The 5,041-nt window shown below is 45.9% G+C and overlaps 2 long non-coding RNA genes across 2 annotated transcripts; both read left to right on the top strand.

Moving 5' to 3' along the window:
- The first annotated feature begins 64 nt into the window (after positions 1-64).
- LOC108962356 (uncharacterized) lies at positions 65-584 on the top strand. Its single transcript, XR_007778988.1, has 4 exons — positions 65-113; positions 215-258; positions 341-380; positions 462-584. It is a non-coding gene; the product is annotated as an uncharacterized LOC108962356 (long non-coding RNA).
- Positions 585-2,931: 2,347 nt separating this feature from the next.
- On the top strand, positions 2,932-3,891 carry LOC127060224 (uncharacterized). The gene is made up of 2 exons (XR_007778989.1): positions 2,932-3,022; positions 3,384-3,891. It is a non-coding gene; the product is annotated as an uncharacterized LOC127060224 (long non-coding RNA).
- Positions 3,892-5,041: the final 1,150 nt, after the last annotated feature.

Here is a 5,041-nt window from a genome sequence, read left to right on the forward strand (position 1 = left end):
AGTAGTTGTTGTTGCTGAGGTCTCAGTTTCTGGTGCAGCTCTAAGCATCCACTATTTTTTTTATTTTAGGTGGTCCACTTGCAGTCTATCCTGGATGAGCATGCCCATGCCAGGTGGGTGCAAGCTTAAGGTATCAGTGTGGCACACTTGTCAGATTAGGGCGGTTGTGTTTTCACAGTATCTGAGCATGCTTTTCTGCTTTGTTTCTTTGCAGGTGCTGTTGCTGCCCTAGGCATGGCAAGGAACAGAGGAGAGCAGGTGAGTCTGCATTTATGCAGGGTGACTCATAGGTCAGTTTTAAGCAGCAGCATGCTAAGCGTCTACCTTTTTCTTTTTGCAGGTATCTTCTGGGCAGCCTCCGGAGTCAAATCAAATTTGAGGTGAGCTAAGGCAGCAGTGTGGAGGAGGCCCAGGGATTACTCCTTTTGAGGGCAATAGTCACTTTTTCTGTTTCGCCTTAGGTACCCTGAGGAGGTTTGTAGCCCAAGTTTGGAAACGGCAGCACCGAAGCACACGCGGAGAACATCTCGATGTCCACGTCCAACCAACAATGGATTTTGTCAGCTCAATTTCCAAAAGCTAAGTGTCGGGGCCAGTAGTTGGGAGAAGGGGAAAAACCTTTACTATCACAGGGGGCAATTTGATGTCAGCTTAGCGGAGAGGTCTGTAGTGGGACAGACTCTCTGAAAGTAAAGGGAGAGGGTTTCTCCTCAGCCTTACCAGAGCCTTTGCCGGGCAGGGCAGTTCCAACCCATCTCCACATTCTTGTAAACTTTGCATCATCAGCCTTCTTCGACTCGACGTCGTCACGGATCTTTCACCCGAGGAGCTCACCTTCAGGTCCGGAGCTACGGCCACAGTCACCCGGCAGTCCGCTTCCTTCTCTAGGCCTACCGAGCCTCTCGAGCATCCTCTTAACTGCTTGGGCACTGACTTCTTTTAACGAGTTACATTTCATCATCACGTGCTATCGCCATAGGGCTTTCTTTCCTTCGTCATCATCGGCCCCTGGCTCATCTTGTGCTAGGAATCTCAGGTCCATAAGGTGAAAGTGCCAGGCGGTTTCCACTTGTCTCTGTGTTATGTTATCTGTGTCTGTTATGTCGTCTGTGTCTGTGTTATGTAGTCTGTGTCCACTGTCTTCCACGTCATAGGCCTTTGTTCCATCTTGACACTATATCGGCACTATTTCGTGCCATATTGGCCGTATTTTCCTCACGTTCCTTCGCTTATTCTGACACCTTTACATCTTGACTCTGAGACAGGAAGGATTACACAAGATGTCCTCATCCATCTTCCTTCTCACTACCAGCTTTGGTAGTGCCTTTTTGTCCATGCCATTCTCTTGGACTTCTAGAGGGAGTGTCTTACATCCTCCTCACTTGACTGCAGTAGTTCTGTAGGTTCCATCTTCTCAAAGGGTATAGGGCTCAAGAATTAATCCTCCAGAGAGTTATCTCAAGTCCTGGTTTATACTGTATCTACCTGTGTTGGCCTATATTGTATGTACTTATATTGTCTGTAATTATGTTGGCTTATATTGTGTGTACTTATATTGCGTGTACCTGCGTCGGCTTATATTGTCTGTACTTATATTGTCTGTAATTATGTTGGCTTATATTGTGTGTACTTATATTGCGTGTACCTGCGTCGGCTTATATTGTATGTACTTATATTGTCTGTAATTATGTTGGCTTATATTGTGTGTACTTATATTGCGTGTACCTGGGTTGGCTTATATTGCTTGTACTTACATTGTATGTGCCTATGCTGGTTTATATTGTGTGTACTTTTATCGTCTGTACCTATGTCAGCTTACGTTGTCTGTACTTACACTATACGTATGCTTCTACTGTATGCATCGGCTTATATTGCGTGTACTTATATTGTACCTTTTATGATTGGAGCTGCCCTGCCCTGGCACGTAGTCACAGCTAGGTAGAACGGTTACAAAAACTTTACTGTTCATCTGTCTTCTATGGGATTTTGGGTAGAAAACTTATTGGCCCAGAGCGGGGATAAGTCCTAGCTGTCAGATAGCCACTTGTTGACCACTGCCTCTCGTCTCACAGGTGCCTCAGGCTACCGATTTCCCCAGAATCTACCATTTGACGTCAAGGAGAGGCAGCCGGAAGACGCGTCAAAGCACGTTCTCCATGTTTCAAGTAGAGGCTGCAGCGAGTGTTTAAGTTGGAAGCGTGCGTGAGCATGTGTGAGAGCACGCGGTTGTCTGTCTGTGTCCGCTTGTCTTTGCGCGTGTGAGTGCATGCTGGCTGAATCTAATGTTGTGTGTATGACCTTTGCTTTTCAGGTTTTTCAACTAATTTATAAATTTAGAATAAAAAATCCCCAGCCGGGGGGTTTTTTTTTTTTCCCCCCGGCTGGGTTTTTTTGTCCTCTGTCCCGGCCGGTCTGCGAGGCGACGTTCATCGCCAAAGTTTGGGTGCGGACCGGCCAGGGACCGGGGTTTTCGTCAGGCAGGACAATTTCTCAGAGGCTCCGGGGAACCACATTCCCAAGGAGCTGTGTGAATGCGTGCTGGGGGTAGCAGAGCGATTGTGACGTGAGCGATGTTGAGTTTGTGTGTAAGCTGAAGGAAGCGTGTGTGTCTGACTGAGTGTCTGAGTGTGTGTCTGAGTGTGTGTCTGAGTGTGTGTGTGTCTGAGTGTGTGTGTGTCTGAGTGTGTGTGTGTCTGAGTGTGTGTGTGTCTGAGTGTGTGTGTGTCTGAGTGTGTGTCTGAGTGTGTGTCTGAGTGTGTGTCTGAGTGTGTGTCTGAGTGTGTGTCTGAGTGTGTGTCTGAGTGTGTGTCTGAGTGTGTGTCTGAGTGTGTGTCTGAGTGTGTGTCTGAGTGTGTGTGTGTCTGAGTGTGTTGAAGGGTTCTAACCTTGTATGACTTTTGCTTTTCAGGTTTTTCAACTAATTTATAAATTTAGAATAAAAAAATCCCCAGCCGGGGGTTTTTTTTTTTTCCCCCCGGCTGGGTTTTTTTTTTCCTCGGTCCCGGCCGGTCTGCGAGGCGACGTTCATCGCCAAAGTTTGGGCGCGGACCGTCCAGGGACCGGGGTTTTTGTCAGGCAGGAGAATTTCTCGGAGGCTCTTGGGAACCACGTTCCCCAGGAGCTGTGTGAATGCGTGCCAGGTGTTAGCAGAGCGATTGGGATGTGAGCGATGTTGGGTTTGTGTGTAAGCTGAAGGAAGCGTGTGTGTATGTGTGTGTTTGTATGTGTGTGTTGAAGGGTTCTAACCTTGTATGACTTTTGCTTTTCAGGTTTTTCAACTAATTTATAAATTTAGAATAAAAAAATCCCCAGCCGGGGGGTTTTTTTTTTTCCCCCCGGCTGGGTTTTTTTTTTCCTCGGTCCCGGCCGGTCTGCGAGGTGAGATTCATCGCCAAAGTTTGGGCGCGGACCGTCCAGGGACCGGGGTTTTTGTCAGGCAGGAGAATTTCTCGGAGGCTCTTGGGAACCACGTTCCCGAGGACCAACGATTGCCGGGGTGTAGTTTAGCAGTCGCGACGAGAGCGATGTTGAGGTTGTGTCGGAAGGGGCTGTTAGCGGTAGATGAACGTTGTTTGCCGTGCGCTTGTGTTGTTTTGGGTTTCCTGTGACAATAAATCAACATGTAATGAAAAGAGGGAAAAGGTCATCATATCGTGTTAATATGTGTTTTGTGTCGTATTGCTCTGTATTGTGTATTTGCATTATTGCTGCATTTCCCTGTATCGCTCTGTCTGTAAATCTGACTTTTACCAGTGCGTCCATAGATTGTATCTGTACTCACATTTCTATACACTGTTTCCATGTATTTTGCCGAAGTGTAAATTAAAATATTCATTTAATAAAGTTGAATCAACCCTAATAAAGATAACCCCCGCCCTCTCCCTACCCTGACCCCGGCTCCCGCCTTCTTTTGTTGCGGTGCGGTCATTTTCTTCCACTCTATTTCTTCGTTTTGCTCCTCACTTTACTTTACTTTTCTATTTCTAACTTGACTTAAGCTCCATCTGTCCCTAACCTTTTGTTTCTGTTTCTCACTCTTTCTAGCTCTGCGTCTCTGCCAATGTAACTGTATTTCCATCTGCCTCCTTTTTTCTGTTTGTCCATTTCACTATTTGTCTGTGACCGTCTTTATTTTTCTCTCTTTTCTCTATACTTTGCACTTTATTTCCTTTTCTCTATAACTCTAACTCTTCTTTCTTCTTTTCCTCTCTGCGTTCTCCTTTTTCTTGGTTTGTCTTTTTTGCTCCTATTCCTTTCCTTTCCCACTCTAACCCTAAATTTCCACTTCAATCCTAACCCCTTTTCTTTAACTCCTCTTTTTCAGTTTCTCCCTCTCCTTTTCCTTTTCCCTCTCTGCCATTCCTTTGGTTTTTTCCCCTCTTGCCCTTTTTTTTCTCCATCTTCTTGCTTCTTCCTCTCTACTTCTTTGTCTCTGTTTTCTCTATTTCCCTCTGTTCTCTCTACTTGTCTTTTCCCTCTCTGTCTTTTCCCTCTCTCTCTCTCTGTCTCCTCTGTCTCTCTGTCTTTTCCCCCTCTCTCTCTCTCTCTCTCTGTCTTTTCCCCCCTCTCTCTCTCTCTCTCTCTCTCTCTTCTTCTCTTCTCTCTTCCCTCTCTCTCTCTCTCGTCTCTCTGTCTTTTTCCCTCTCTCCTCCTCTCTCTCTCTCTCTCTCTCTGTCTTTTCCCTCTCTCTCTCTCTCTGTCTTTTCCCTCTCTCTCTCTCTGTCTTTTCCCTCTCTCTGTCTCTCTCTCTCTCTGTCTTTTCCCTCTCTCTCTCTCTCTCTCTCTGTCTTTATTTTCCCTCTCCCTCTCTTTATTTTCCCTCTCTCTCTCTCTCTTTCTTTTCCCTCTCTCTCTTTTCCCTGAATCTTTCCTCTATTTCCTCTTTACTTTTGTCTTCCTTTCTAGCTTTAGATTAAAGATGCAGCAGTAGAAACTTTCAGGCTCCCGGGGAGTAAAAGAAAAAAAAAAAACAAAACTATTTAAATAAAAAACCCCTTTTACTCCCCGGGAGCCTGAAATTTTCTACTGCTGCACCAGACAT

The sequence above is a fragment of the Serinus canaria genome, chromosome 17 (assembly GCF_022539315.1).
Source record: "Serinus canaria isolate serCan28SL12 chromosome 17, serCan2020, whole genome shotgun sequence".
NCBI lineage: Eukaryota > Metazoa > Chordata > Aves > Passeriformes > Fringillidae > Serinus > Serinus canaria.